The 16991-nt window shown below is 37.9% G+C and overlaps 1 protein-coding gene across 2 annotated transcripts in view; it reads left to right on the forward strand.

Moving 5' to 3' along the window:
* The window catches only part of RNLS (renalase, FAD dependent amine oxidase), a 270146-nt gene that overhangs the window by 215252 nt on the left and 37903 nt on the right, over positions 1 to 16991 (forward strand). The window lies entirely within an intron of this gene.

Raw genomic sequence — 16991 nt, forward strand, 5'->3', positions numbered from 1 at the left:
TATGTACAATCAGCAGTTCATGAAATGCCCTGTAACAGCAATGGGCTAACCATTTTTAACTCGACAACTGCTTTGTTCTGAGAAAAGGAAAATAGCCCTTGATCTTCTGTTATATGTCATGAATTAGGCATTATCCTTTGTGTATTGCTTCATAAGATATGACATCTGTTAGGGTATATTTAGTAATACATAACAGAAAAACCAATTTAAACTTGTTTAAACAACATATGGACATTTGTTATATTATCTGCTATGGACTGAATTGTATCCCCCCAAATTCGTATGTTGAAGCCCTAAACCCCCAATGTGATTATATTTGGCAACAGGGCTTTTAGGAGGTAGTTAAGGTTAAATGAGGTCATAAGGGTGGAATCCTAATTATAAGGCTGGCCTTATAAAATGAGGAAGAGAAAGAGAGCGAACTCTATTCTTGGGCATATACCAAGGAAAGGCCATGTGAGGAGAGTGAGAAGGTTAAAAGGCAGGCCGTCTGCAAGCCAGGAAGAGAGTCCTCACCAGAAACCAAATCAGCTGGCACCTGGATCTTGGACTTCCTTCTCTGGAACTGAGAGAAATAAATTTCTTTTGTTTAAGCCATCCAATATATGGCAGCCCAAGCTAACTGATAATATTATCTAAAAGGAAGAAGTTGGGGAGACTTCATGACTGATTGATTCAATAACAGAGCAACATCTTCAAGGACCTAGGGTTTATCCATCTCTGCTCTCTTCCACTATTAATGTTGACATCCTCAGAGGACTGGTAGCAAGATGGCAATGACTATTGGAGTCACATCCAGACCCAGCAACATGCTTAGGAAGAAGACGGACTATTACTATCTCAGTTCCTTTCTGAGAATTAAGGAAATCTTTCCAGAAACCCCTCAACTGACTATCTTGTATCTCATAGGTCATAACTGGGTTACTCAACCAGTCTGAAACCAATCACTGGCAAGGGAGGTGGGACTACCATTACAACCTTAGACAAATCAAGATCTACTCCTGGAACTGGTATCAGGATCATCTTCCCTTTAGTCATATGAGGGTAGATACCTGACTAAAATAGGGTTTTGTTAGGAAGAAAGGGGGGAATAGTGGATGCCGGGTTGGCAACAAATAATGTCCATTATCTTCAAGTAGATTCACATCTTATGTGAGAGATAAAATTGTAAAGTTGGCACAGAAAGAGAAGAATCATGTATATTCAAAATTATCTTTGAAAATATCTTAAAACTACGTGACATTTTGGAGACTAACATAACGTTCAGTAAATTCAGCATAGCATTTTGTGAGCATTCAATAGACTTCAGTTTATTCGGGTGAGGCCAGATGAAATTGTTGGTTTGCATTTATGGGACAGTAATATCTTCTACTATGAAAGGCACACAGGAAAGAAAGAAATAGCAGTCATATCTCCTAACAGATTAAATCGCTGTGCAAATGGAGTGGGATGGTGAGTGAAAGCACCCACACTACTATGTAGTAGCAATTTATAAAATCAGAGTTATGCAAATTTGAAAGAGTACAACATAAAAATATTAATAAATTCTCACAAGATTGTCAGCTTTTGAAATAATAGAAATACGAAAAGAATCTTTTTTTATATCAACAATCACACAATTTTAAATCTTGAGGGCCAGGTGAATTGGGAACCATGTTTTTGCTACAGCCCATGGTGGTGCCACTTCAGACAGCAAAGAAATACCTTCCTTCCTTTGTCAGTTTTATGAAAAATTAATTTTGGATTATGCAAGTTTTAAAATGTAAGAGACCCCCACTAATGGCATTCCCTAACATAAAATCTAACTAACTGCCTTGCCTTTAAACTATTTTTTCTCACTATCTGGGGCCAGGGTGCTAAGTATATCTACTTGAATTCACATAATATAAATGTCCATATAGTGTAACTCCACTGTATTTTATTGACATTGATATTTAAGTAGGCCAGTAAGAATTGTCTCTTTATGTTACTAACACTACCCAACTCTACCCTTTATTTGGGGTGTTCTATTGAAACAAGAATTAATACTATAAATACACACAATCAATGAAGGGAAACATTTGTGTTCTGTCAGGTAGGGCAGCAACAAGACAGAAAAAGGGTGGCAGAGCTGTCCACAAAATAAAGTCTGTTGTCAAGTCTTGAAGAGAGCCAGAGGATACAGGATTAGTAGCCCAAACCAGACAAAGGTCAAGGAGTAATTATTTGTCAAATGTCAGGAATAGACAGTACACAAACCAGAAACAAAAGTCTCCTTGGGCAGAGGGGCTAAATTCCAAGATGTATTAGATTCATACCAGTGATTATGGGTATGACCCAATACACTTAGGCTTGTGCTTTCCAAAATGCGTTCAACGGAACATCAGTTCCTTGATATGCTCTTTGTGAAGGGGCTCTGTCATCAATAAGTTTGCAAAATACTACTGACTTTACCGCTATTTTAGAGAATCTCAGGGCATGTTATCCTGTTAAAAGATATTCCTGTAGAGAAGACACCTTCTCATTTTATTTAATCTAGGATTTCCCAAATGTACTTGACCATGGAATATTTTATTTAGGCACCAAACCTGCTAACATCCCACAGAAATTGTTCCCCAAGACACACTTGAGAAAGCCTGACTTGATGTCACCGTTTATGCTTTGTACTTGGGCAGGAATTGTAAGCCAGATGAGAGGATGGGGAAGTCTAGTCCTGAAGTCATCAGTGGGAAGATACTGAGTTTTTTTAGAGGTGGAAGAAGACTTTTTGCAGATGAACTCAAAACTTGGTAGGGTTATAACTGGAGACAATTTAGGTTGAAATAAGGTCTGAAATAAGGTCATGTGAATTATCATTAACATGGATAATATTTTAAATTATCAATAAGATTATCACTGTGGGAAGAATTTGGACTTTAAAAGACTCAGATTCAAATTCTGGCTCTGAAACTTGCTAATGTTGTGATCTTGTATGACCCTTGTTTTGTAACTATAGGTTTTGTAACAAACACAATCAAAAATTTTAATGGCCTGAACATAACAGAAGTCTGTTTCTGCTTCACATAAGACCCAAACAGGTGTTTATGATTGGAAGGTAGGTTTCATCAAAGAGGTGATTCAGAGATCCAGACTCCTTCCACCCTTTGACTCTATCAGCTTCCTCAGGTGGCTTATAGAGTCACTGTGCTCATAGGAATCAAACAAGTGGATGAGGAAAAGAATGGAGGAGAGCACATAGGATATTTTTAGGGTTAGACTTAGAAATGGTACATATCAGGAGGGGTCACGTTTTATTGATTAGAACAGTTATGTGGCCATACCTATTTGGAAGGAACGCTGGAATCGTAGTCTACCCGTGCATGTAGGAAGAATAAAAAGTGGGTTGGTGAACATCTAGCCAGTTTCTGCTGGAGCACTTAGCATAAGTCCTTCTGTGAAAGAGGCAGATTAGATCTACATAGATGATAAATAGATTTCAACACAGGTGCCAATCATTTAACAGGTAATCATCACCTGGGGCAAAAACTAAGAACAATTCCAAGACTGGGTCTAGACTCAGTAGAAGAGGATTCTACCAACAATTGGCAATGTCTGTCATGCAGAGGGCATGGGGAGCAGTGGGACAAGTGAAAGACATTTATCTCCTGTATAGGGAAAACACTCCTGTGTGTTCCTCCTTTACTCTCACACTCCTACCACGCTCACAACACTTCTGACACCAGAAGTATGGATTTTCCACACCTCAAGGAATTCTGCAACCCCTGCTTGGTGCCCTGCAATTCAATTCAGTTCTGACACTATCTCTGAGGAGTTAGCAGCAGATCCCACAGGCAAAGGGTCCAACCCCACAAGACTGCCTCCACTTCAGATACCAATTGCAAGTTTCAAGCTGTCGTCTGTACTTCTGACTAACCAACTATAAACCGGTGTTCCCATGACCCCTCCTTGTGTTTGATAATTTGCTAGTATGGCTCACAGAACTCAGGGAAACACCTATTTACACTCACCGATTTATTGTGTAATGAAGGATATGATATAGCACACAAATTAACAGCCAGATGAAGAGGTACATAGAGGGAGGTCCAGAAGGGTCCCATGTGCAGGACATTCTGTCCCTGTGGAGTTGGGGTGTGACACCTCCAGGAAGGATGTGTTCAGCAGAAGCCCTCTGAACCCCATACTATTGAGATTTTTATGGAGGCTTCAACATGTAGGCATGATCTGTCATTAACTCGACTCTAGCCCCTCTCCTTTCGTGGAGGATAGAGAGTGGGGCTGAAAGTTCTAAGCTTCTAATCATGGCTTGGTCTTTCTGGTGACCAACCCCTATCCCCTATCCTGAAGCTATCTAGGAGTCCCCCAAGAGTTACCTCATTAGAACAAAAGACACTTCTGTCACCCAGGAAATTCCAAGGGATTTAGGACCTCTGTGCCAGGAACTGAGGGGAAAATTTTATATATATATATATATATATATGGTTTTACACACCTCCCAAGATCTCTGAGATCCTTCCCAACATCTTAAATTTGGAGTCAGACTGGCCAGGAGTCAAACTTCCTATATTGAACTCAGTTCTACCACTTACTAGCTGTGTGACCTTGGATAAATTACTTAAACTCTCTGTTTACTGGTCAATAAAATGAGGAAAATAATACCAACTCTAAAGGGTCGAAGATGAAATGATTTAAACATATAAAGAGCTTCACATAGCACTTAGCAAATAATGTCAGTATCTATGGTGCCTAATATTATAATTAATAATTCCAGTCTTTAATTCAGATATTATATCCTCCAAAGCAAAAGGCATAAATATAAAAGCCTGACTTAAGTGAATGCAACCCTACATTACCAGGACAGATAGGAGTCAGGGTGGCTTAAATAAATAAAATGTATAAGTAACCCTCAAAATGATCGGTCAGAATTTTAGCATCCTTCCTTGTTCACCATCTAGAAGAGTGTTAATGAGCAGTACAATCACTAATAGGCAGCAATCTGAGGAGATTAATACAATCTGCAACTCTAGAAATGTGATGGCCAATGACCATAATTACATAGCTTTAAATATCTCATTAAAGAAAACAATCCGACTCATCCAAAAAGAAAACAAGTGAACAAACTTTTGCATCACATGGAATTTATATGTTCAAGGATTGTATTGTTAGGATCCTTGAGTAACAAACACTAATATAATGCATAATGCCTTTAAAGGCTCTTTTACAAAAGATGCAGAAATATTATTCCGTATAACTGTTTGTTACATCAACTCTTTATAAAAGATAGGAGCATAATATGAAATTCTGTAAATAATTGGGATGGGCCTGGGGCCATAAATCCAGTCACCTTGCCTTCACTTAGGGGAGTACATGATTATTCCAACTAAGCCATAGCCATGTAATTGACCACACAAAATATCTGCTTTTGGATTTGAAACATTGTGCAATTATTTGTCCTTAAAGTTGCAGAAAATGCAATCCAGATAGGTAACACTTTATAAGTTGAACAAAAAAGGACTAGGGAGAAGAAAAAGAGACAAGGGGGAGAAAAGGAAAGGAAAAGACCTGGGATGATGAAAAACTGTCAGGTTTCCAGTTCAAGCTATTTCTTTAAAATATCAACTCCAGAAACAGAGCTTTCAGATAAGACAGCAATCATCATCTTAAAATAACAAGCAGTAACCAGTTACAAAATTCATAATATTGGTTTTTTTGTGTTATAGACATAGTCATTTGTAATTCAATTATGTAACTGACGCTGTCCATATGAATCTGTTAAGGCAATTTAATAAACAGCAGTCAAATGCTAATTACAAATATCGATCTCACTATTACAGTGATGCCACAGAATGTTACATGATTGTAATATCAAATCTTTTTCCTTGCTCTCTCAGAAAGGAAAAAATATATGTGTGTGTGTGTGTGTATATGTATATATATACACATATATATGTATGTCTGTAATGTATAAATGTACTTACATAAAACATATGTACATATGTATACATAAAAATGAATATCATATGTTGTCATTTAAAGTAATAGGCACAAATTATAAAATAGATTACTCTTATTTCACGTAATATTTGCCACTTTTAAAAATCGGTTTTCTTTAGAAAATGAGATAACTCAGTCCATTTTGTAAGGAGAACATTTGCACATAAAGTAAAAACAAACAGATCCCTTCAGCCTCTGGTTTCCCTATCAAGCTATCCTCAATGGGAAAGATTTACATCCACGATAACACTTGTCCTCCCACTTGCCAAGCAAGTGAACTCAGTCTGAAAATCAATGCCAGAGACAGAGGGAAAGTGGAAAAGCAGCTAAATATGTAACATCAAAAATAAACCTTTAAAATATCCTAAGGAGTATATTACTGGGAAAAATATATATCTTATGGAAGTTTTCTTCAGAAAAACTGAATTCACAATATTTTATTTATATGTTTTCCATTCTCAGTTTATTCGGTCAAATAATTATTTACAAATATGTATTGGATGCTTCTGTGTGCTGGGCACTCTGCTTGGAAATGAGGATTCCATAGTTTCTGCCCTCATGAAACATAACGTTTATGAAGTCTGCTCAAATGAGAAATTCTGAAGGAAATTGATACATGAGGCTCTGTTGGACTAGCGACTTGGAGTCAAGTATGAGTCCTCATAAATATAAACAGACGCATTGAGTATAGAGAGCAACAGCTCACATGTATGATCAAAACTGGGGAGAGTCATGCTGCCTCATGACGATATTATGATCTTTTAAAAGGATGCTTTAGACCTGGGACCTTTTGTCAACATGAATCTAATAATCTTCTTTCTTCAGGTGAAGAAATGAAAAATGGGGACTATGGAACATTTAAATCCATGAAAAAATCAGAAACTTTAGCATAGCCTATTATTTACCTTTCTCCTGGGGCTGCTAAAAAGTTTAATAAATACAGATAAGTTGTGAAATGTCCAAGAAGCAGTGAGCAAAAGGATAAAGAAAGTCTAGAGCCTACAGCTGCCTGGCATTTCTGTAATTATAAACAATTCCAAACTGCAGATGTGTAGAGCATCCACACTAAGAAGCGAGTCTTGAACATTACATCTGCAAGTCTCTTCTTGTGCCAACATTCCACCTTTGTGTTCTGCCTGCCCTGCCCTCTGAGCGTGGTATTTTCACTTGTGGTATTGGCCTAAACGTGTGGCTGTCAGGCTGAGATTTACAAAAGATCTTCAGGTTGTCCAAGAGTTCCTCCAGAACACAAGAGCCAGATGTGTTGGTGACTGAGTGTAGTTTGGATCCACTATTAGGGGGAGAAGAGGGGAATGAGAATCAGATGACTGTTTATGATGAATAAATGTATGGATCTGAAATGTACAGGGTAGAGATGAGAACAACAGAAAAACTGAGAGGCTGCCATCATTGCTGCCAATTTAGAAAGGCAATAGCAAGGGAAAACCCTCTGTTGGCTTTGTAAGGAGGTGAGGAAAGCCAGTCTACCTCAAGGAGGGAAAAATCAGCAGAGGTGCACAGGTAGGAACTGCCACAGTCCCTCTGACCTCTTCACTAACAAAAGTCAAGTAACTTGGTATGTAGCTATCGTGTAATGAAGGCACTGCTGTATTAAATGTAATGATGTCTAATTTTTGCTATTTGTAATTATGATTCCTTTAAGTGATGGCTCTTCTGTCTGCCAAGCACCTAGGAGAGATTAGATGCCCGTTTGAGAGTGAGAATAAGGAGAGCTAAATTGTCTTGCTTAACTGAGGAAAAAATTTCAGACACTCTGAGACTAAGGGGAGGGCGAGAAGCAGAGAAGGGAAAGAGGAAAGAGAATACTACATAGAGTAGTAGAGACTCTGGCTTGACCTGAGGGATTGCTGTGTAGACTTGTAACTTGTTTGCTATATAATTTACTTTGTGACCCTCCTCCCACAAGTCCCTACCACCTCAGTATAGTTCTGGATTGAGCAATTGTTTTAAATCGATGGGTGCTTTTTATTGGAGAGTTATTTTGTAAATCAACATAGTCCAGACACTTTTTGGAGTATCTAGGGTGAAATTATTAGGAACTTTATGGTTTCTTCACATTAGTTCTTGTGCAGAGATTTGGAGTCTGCTGTCTCTATGGAGAAACCTCACATCTGTTTGAGAACCTTATTTTGAATGCAGACAGAACTCCTCACCAGCTGGACCTCAAGTAAAGCAAGCTCAACTTACTGTTTCCATAATACCTGCAACCAGGTCAATCTGTTGAGGGAGCTGGAAATTGGGAAAATGCTCTCTCTATGGGACTGAACGTTTTGAAGTATCTTGAAGTTAAGTCCTTACTGCAGCCTGAAGTGAAGCTGTCAACACCCTGGGTTTTAAGCCAGGGCTCAAAATGATGTGCTCTGCTCTGCTTCCCAGACAAGGGCCTGGTTTTCATCATTCTGGAGGCATCTCAGAACCTCTGCAGATTGAGAATAGTCTTGTAAAACTGTGTAACTCTCAGACAGCTTGTGAGCCTCAGGTCCTGGGAGACAGTAAAGACTTGTTGAACTAGATGAGAGCTTGACAAGTCTTCATTCTGGTCCATTTTTATCTGGGACCACAACAACACTATACCAAAGAGATGGAAACTTTCCTTTGCCTAGAGCTCCCTCAGAAAAGATTTCACCATTTTTCTCACTGTCAAGAATTCTTCCTCAGATCAATCTGAATGTCTCATGGGCTAAAGAGTTGATATGCCCTGTTTGCAGAGCTGCTGCTTTCTCCAGATTAGCAGCTCTCTCCTTTAGCAGGAATACATGCCGCTATCACACATGCTATCCATGAATTGATCCCTCTTATCTCCATCAAGATTGAAAATATAAGAGATAGACTCTAACATCGTGGCATAACAGGAGTGTGTATTCGGTGCTCAGGAAATATTTGCTGAGCCAGTCGTCCTTTATGCAGCTCTGAGATGCCCTTCCCTTGTTCCGAAATAACATTGAGAATTAACACTTCAGCACTGGTCACCCACTTAGCAGGCAAGGAAAAGTAATGGTAGTCAGCAAGTTGTTCACCCCTAAGACAACCTAGGTATCTGTTACTACTGCCCTCTAAATCATATAAAATGAATGAGCTCTCCAGTTGCCAAACCTGCAAGCTGTTGAAAAAACACATGTGAGCTATTGGCGATTAGAAAGATCAGAAGCCTCTTTTGGAGACCCTGTCCCATGCCTATTACATGGGGAATACTTGGCTACATAGTATCAGAGGTGTTGCCAGTAAGACCTGGAAGTTTTATCAAGCTGTCTTCCCAAAGAGATCCAAGTATTCTTGGTAACAAGTTTACCGTGGTCTCTAGGGAATATGCATCTGCTTTGAATGATGCCCTGTCACACAGACCTTGATTTCTAAGGTTACACTTCAAAGGATCCCACCATTCTTTTTGTGAAAGACTTTTTTAAATACTTGGTTGAAGAACAACTGTGCTCCAGCTGAGATATTTAACTTAGAAAATATGTGAGAAGCTCTGCAAATGTGCCATTTCTCTTCCATGGTTTAGCAGTTATCTCTTTTTTGTATCTCAATGGAATTAAAATGATATCTTGCATAGGAACCCTGCCACAAATGATGAGTTCATATTAACCCAAGCTTGGTAAGTGGTGAATTCCTTATTGTATAATTCATGATTTGGCTTTTATTATCATGGATGGTCAAAAGTAACCAGTGTTATCAAGTATGGTTCTGTTCCATGGTTCCATGGACTTTGCAATCACACAAACCTAGTTTCAAATTATAACTCTATACTTAGAATTAGGTTGAACTATATTATATTGCTGTCTTTGTAATTTAAAATATTCAAATACCAGCATTTTCATGTGATTCAACCTAATAGCTCTGTAACCATGAGTTAAGTTTCTCAGTCTCTCTGAGCTTCACTTATCTGTACTGTAAGGTTAACAGTGTCTCCCAGAAATGTAATAAGGGTTGAATAGTATATCCAAAACTCCTAGCCCCATGCCTAGCACACCGGAGGCACATAGTAAATTCTGTCTTTACAGTTGTTGTCACATAAATTATTTTATGGTTTCAGTCTATCAGCTATATAAACTTTTTTCATTTTGAGAAAGAAAAAAGGGAAGGATAATGCCAATAGTGCAAGTTTAGTTAAATTATATTATCTTCTGTTAAAAATAAAAACACTTACACGTTAGGGCAGTTAAACAATATCTCATTTCCCGAATAAGGTGTTAAACTCAGAGAACATTAAATTAAATGTGGTTCTTCTTTCTTTTTATGGAATCTCAAATCCCTTTTTGAATAATTCCCCCAAAATTTACACTCCAGCATATCCGAGAGGAGTTAGATACTATGAAGTAAGTTGTCAGCAAATCAAAGCTGAGACTAATTCAAGAGCAGGTTTCAAAGTGTGACTGCAGAATCTCACCACAGGAAATCGCTTCATTGTGCTTCATAAATACTTTATATCACTTAGCATTTTTAACTCTGTCCAGAATCACCAATCCATCATTTTGCCCAGATGTGACATTACTGAATCAATTTAGCCTAAAGAGTCGTTTGGTTTTATTACCAATGACTTTCTTGTTATTAAGTGAGCTGAGAAGGCTTTGATATGCCCTTTAAGATCGTATGTGGACCCTGCTATTTTTAATAATCATTGCCCCTACAGACTTCATATATGTGCTCATTTAGATAATGAGAAGCATCTACATGTACTGCACAGGACCTTGAATTCCCTGCATAATATGAATGAATATTAAACATCGGAATCTCAAAAGAATCTATTGAAATTCCATTAATATTTATAACTGCTCTGTGGGACTAGGGGAATTCTTCAGTATAAAATATTCCAAATTCATGTTTGTAAGAATGAAGCATCCTTGAATTTAAAATATAGTTTTCCTCACTGAAATAGATTTCTATTATACATATACCTAGTGAATTCTTTGTTGTTGATATTCTATATCCCTATTTAAAAGAGTCAGGAAAGGCATTTTAGAACCTTGGGCTCATTTGAACCTAATCCACTCTTTTTTATTAAACACAAAATGCCTGTTTGTTCCCTTTTCCACTATCTATATTCATAATATTGGTTTCTTAGGAGTAGCTCACAATATTATAAAGGATATTGTTAAAAGGATTATAGTCCCTTTGATTTAAGAACTTTGGCCAAAATACCCAGATTCAATTTTTTTTTCCTGTCAAAATATAACAGGAAGGATAATTTCACTGGTCTTATTAGTAAAGGAGATAAGAATGTCTACAGTAAACCAGTAAATTTCCTCTATCAAAAGCACCAGAAATATTTTGACACATCATAAATAAAAACTTCATCTGATTAGTCTCAGTCTTTCAAATTCAACATTTTATAATGTCAAGGCAAAACTTTCTCTTTAACGCACCAAAAGAACTAGAGCAAAGTATTGATATTAGGCCAAATCCTCCAACCCAGAGATATATTTCTTCTGGTCATGGTATCCTTTTGAGCAGTTAAAAGTCTAAAGCTGAACCCAATTACGCAACTACAGTGATAAAGTGATATCCTTAGAGCAGACCAGTATGCTTGCCCAGTTTCAGGAAAAGAGTCCAATCATAATACCACTCAACACACAAAATTTCATATAGGGCATGATGCTGAGTAGGCCAGAATAATGATGTATAATAAGGGATGACTGCTTATTGCTGGTGAGTGTTGGGAAAGTGGCACATTTTAGTTGACTGTCATCATAGAAAACCAGGGCTTTCTCACACACTGTGGAAGAACTCCAGCGAGGTCTGGAACACCAAGTGCGAGTCAGGACAAATCCCCTGCTCTGGGGACCTGGGTAGGCCCAATTAGAGGACTATTGAAACTCTTCCATCTTGCCTTTTGGCAGTGCCAATAAAAGCTGCAACAGGCTGAAAATTTCCTTGTGTCTCATGATAAATAGATGTTTTCCTAAAACTTGGGAGGTCTTAGCCAAAGAAAAAACTTCTCCCAAACAGATCCTGAAATATAAGCAGTCCCACTAAATGTGGCCCCATTTGCTAAATGGGTAGAATCTATGGAATTTTTAAAGGAATTACTGCAAGGAACTTGGAGGAAAGATTATTCCAGCCCTGGAAAGCAAGTAGAATTCAGAATATGATTGCCAGAGTTATTTTATTCCTTTTTTTAAAATATATATATAATCAAACTTAACATGTGGAGCGCTGGCTCTTGATTGCCTGCCTTGGAAATTCAGCACTTGTTCTCTGTTTCTAAAAATGGAGCTACCAGTCTCCTAGCTCCTTGAGCCCCAAATCAGGAATCATCCTTGCTTTTTTTTTCTCTTTCATTGAACTCACTTCTCTTCATCACTGCTGTCACAACCCAAGCACCATCTTATTTTAACTAGTCTCTCCATACTTGCCCCTTTCCAGTTCATTTGTCACATCGCCAGAATGATCTTCTTCAAACACATCTGTTTATGCCATTCGCTTTCCCACTTAAAGCCCTTTATTGCTTTCCCTTTGATTATAGGATTAAATCTCAGATCCTTATCATGACCTACAAGATCCTGAATGATCTCATACAGGGGCCACAAACTTTTTCTATAAAGGCTAGCTAGTCAGTACTTTAGACTCTGTGAGCCATACGGTCTCCTGTTGCAGCTTCTTAGCTCTGCTGGTGTCACACAAGATATAAACATTATATAAAGGAATGGGTGTGACCATCTTCCAGAAGAGCTTTATTTCCCAACACACGTGGAGGCCAGATTAGTTTGCCAGCCCCTGGTCTAGCACATGCCTATTTCACTAGCTCCTTCCTCCCTTCCTTACTTGGCTCTCCAGTCACACCTCTCATTCCTGCCATGGTTTTTCCCACTCAAGACCATGGTCCATTTTGTTCTCTCTGCCTAGACTGTCTCAGTTTAAATGTTACTTCCACAGAGGCCATTCCTGAATTCCTAATTTAATTAGGTTTTCCTATTATACTCTTCTTTAACACCTTATATTTTAATTTTCAGTAACTACACACTGATTTGTGTAATCATTTGTTTAATGTCTCTTTCACCTTCATATTGTAAGGTCCATGAGTGGAGAGACTGAATTTGCTTTGCTCCTCTTTGTATCTCCAGCACATGGCACAGTGCTTCACATATAGTAATTTCTCAATTAAATGTGTGTTAAATGAATAATGAGTTAATGAGATCTAATCAAAACATGACAGAGGAAAACAAAAGATAACAATTTGGGCTCAGATCTAAAATATGAAATGCTTTAAGTCCATTGATCTCCAAGGTATATCATTTTTAAAGTTCTACACCTGAAATAAGGGATGTGTAATTCATAGGCATACCTCAGAATCTTGGTACTACAAAGGCATTTGTGGTTGACACATTGTGGCTTTTACGCAAAGTCGCATGCAGGTTGGGCATCTCTACTTCATCTTGTAGATCTGCTAACTGAAGCATGAGCCCCTAAAGTCAGCATGAAAGTAAGAAAGAAATGGAAGGCACATAATAGCTCTTAATAGCCTTGGACTAGATGGAACACACTTCACTTCCCCTCATGTCCACTGACCAAGACTAGTTATATGGCTCCAGCTTAACTGCCACATAGACTAGGAACTGTCAGGGAGCACATGGACTATTTAGTGAGAGTGAACTATCTCTGCCAGAGAGTGTAAAAAATAGTTCAAATATATTTCCTAATATTAAACAAAATTGGCTATATGAAGGTACTATAAACCACACATATTGGTATACTATAGTTGATATATTTTACCAAATTAAAAAAGCTTTTCTTAAATTTTAATTTACCTCATTTATGTTAATATTCTCACTTGTTAGTAATCTTTAGGGTCTTACTCTCATGTCTCCCCCAGACACTTTTCTACAAAGACTTTTAATGTGTAATAGAGGAAAATGCTCATTTTGTAATAATTTCATTTTATGACCATGGTTTTTCTATATAATCTATAAGTTTTGGTCATTTTAAAAGAATTCTATGGTACATTTCCTCTCAAAAGTAAAATATTATAGTCCAAAACTTGACTGTAAGGGAATGATCCTTATAAGAAAAGAAATATCTATATGTTCTCTTTGCTCCCCAAATTGTCTGTCTCCACAAGTTATTCATCAGTCATACACTTGAATATTTATTGCATTTCAGCTATGGGCCAGACATTGTTCTAGGTGTTCAGGTGAATAAGACAGCTCTTCTACTGCTTACCTTTGCCAGGGAATACTTAAACATATTCCAGCATAATGATAAAAAGTTAGAATTTCTTATCAGCAAAATTTCAACAGTGTTTAATCTGATATTCTCTTGTGTCCTTGTTATTTTAGTTCTGCAAATGTTTGTGGAATTGAAGTATCGATATCTCTGTAGGACACTGTCTTTTCCTTTGGTCAGTATTCCTAGTCAGGTCTTTAGTAATCCTTGAGTTACATTACAGGGATATAAAAATATACCTTGTTTTAAAGGGACAGTAATAAGCTCTGAGGCCGTATCTGCTCCATTGAAGAAGGTAGAAACAATTCTCTAGTTTGAAATCAGTGTCCTGGGTCTGTCCTCCTTATTTATACGGGCATACCTTGTTTTACTGCACTTCACTTTATTGTGCTTAGCAGATATTTTACTTTTTACGAATTGAAGGTTTGTGACAACCCTGTGTCAAGCAAGTCTATCGGTGCCATCTTTTCCAATAGCATTTGCTCACTCTGTGTCTTTGTGACACATTTTGGTACTTCTCATAATTTTTCAAACTTTTTCATAATTATTATAATTGTTATGGTGATCTGTGATCAGTGATCTTTGATGGTACTACTGTAATTGCTTTGGTGTGCCACAAACTGTGCCCATATAATGGTGAACTTAATCCATAAATGTTGTGTGTGTTCTGACTGCTCCACCCAACGGCCATTCCCCCATCCCTCTCCCTCTCACCAGGCCTCCCTATTCCCTGAAATATAACAATATTGAAATTAGGCCAATTAATAAACCTACAGTGACCTCTAAGTGTTCAACTGAAAGGAAGAGTCACACATCTCTCACTTTAAATCAAAATCTGAAACTGATTAAGCTTAGTGAGGAAGGCATGTCAAAAGCCAGGAGAGGCCAAAAAGTAGGCCTCTTGCACCAAACAGTCAGCCAAGTTGTGAATGCAAAGGAAAAGTTCTGGAAGGAAATGAAAAGTGCTACTTCAGTGAATACAAATGATAAGAAAGTGAAATAGCCTTGCTTCTGATATGAGAAAGTTTTAGTGGTCTGGATAGAAGTACAAACCAGCCACAACATTCTCGTATGCCAAAGCCTAATCGAGAGCAAGGCCCTAACTCTTTTCAATTCTATGGAGGCTGAGAAGTGAGGAAGCTGCAGAAGAAAAGTTTGAAGCTAGCAGAAGTTGTTGATTCACGAAGTTTAAGGAAGGAAGCCATCTCCATAACATAAATGTGCAAGGTGAAGCAGCAGGTGCTGATGCAGAAGCTGTAGCAAGTTATCCAGAAGATCTAGCTGAGACAATGAATGAAGGTGGCTACACTAACCAACAGATTTTCAATGTAGGTGAAACTGCTTTGTATTGGAAGAAGATGCCAGCTAGGACTTTCATAGCAAGAGAGGAGAAGTCAATACCTGGCTTCAAAATTTCAAAGGACAGGCAGACTCTTGTTAGGGGCTAATCCAGATGGTGACTTGAAGGTGAAGCCAATGCTCATTTACCATTCTGAAAATCTGAGGGCCCTGAGAATTATGCTAAATCTATTCTTCCTGCGCTCTATAAATGGAACAATGAAGCCTGGATGACAGCACATCTGTTGACAACATGGTTTACTGAATATTTTAAGCTCACTATTGAGACCTACAGCTCAGAAAAAAAAAATTCCTTTCAAAATATTACTGCTCATTGACAATGAATATGGTCACCCAAGAGCTCTGATGGAGCTGTACAATGAGATTAATGTTGTTTTCATGACTGCTAACACAACATCCATTCTGCAGCCCATGGATCAAGAAGTAATTTTGACTTTTGAGTTTTATTATTTAAGAAATACATTTTGTAAGACTACAGCTGCCATAGATAGTGATTCCTCCAATGGATCTATGCAAAGTAAATTGAAAACCTTCTGGAAAGGATTTGCCATTCTAGATGCCATTAAGAACATTCGTAATTCACGGAAAGAGGTCAAAATATCAACATCAACAGGAATTTGGAAGAAGTTGATTCCAACCATAGTGGATGTTTTTGAGGGTTTCAATACTTCAGTGGAGGAAATAATTGCAAATGTGGTAGAAATAGCAAAAGAACTAGAATTAGAAGTGGTGGCCGTAGATTTGACTAAATTGCTGCAATCTAATGATAAAACTTAGAGGAGTTGCTTCTTATGGATGAGCAAAGAAAGTAGTTCCTTGAGATGGAATCTACTCCTGGTGAAGATGCTGTGAAGACTGTTGAAATGACAACAAAGGATTTAGAATAGTACATAAACGTAGTTGATAAAGCAGCAGCAGGGTTTGAGAGTATTAACTTCAATTTGGAAAGACGTTCTACTGTGGGTAAAATGTTATCAAACAGCAGTGCATGCTGCAGAGAAAATCGTTCATGAAAAGAAGAGTCAACTGATGTGGCAAACTTCACTGTTGTCTTATTTTAAGAAACTGCCGCAGCCACCCCAGCCTTCAGCCATCACCCTGATCAGCCAGCAGCCTTCAGCATTGAGGCCAAGCCCTCCACCAGCAAAAAGATTACAACTTGCTAAAGACTTAGATGATGGTTAACATTTTTTTAGTAATATGGTATTTTTTTAAATTGAGATATGTACATATTTTTAGACATAATGCTATTGTGCACTTAATACCATGGTATAGAGTAAACATAACTTTTATATGCACTGGGAAAACAAAAAATTTATGTGACTCACTTTACTATGATCTTCACTTTATTGTGGTGGTCTGGAACCAAACCCACAATATCTCTGAGTGATGCTTGTATAGCTTGCCTAAAGGTACTCCTCTGGAGAGATCTGTCTCACAAAACCAGATCTGCTTCCTCCAAATAAAGGCAAGAGCCTAAG

This window comes from Globicephala melas, chromosome 16, assembly GCF_963455315.2.
Source record: "Globicephala melas chromosome 16, mGloMel1.2, whole genome shotgun sequence".
Classification (NCBI taxonomy): domain Eukaryota; kingdom Metazoa; phylum Chordata; class Mammalia; order Artiodactyla; family Delphinidae; genus Globicephala; species Globicephala melas.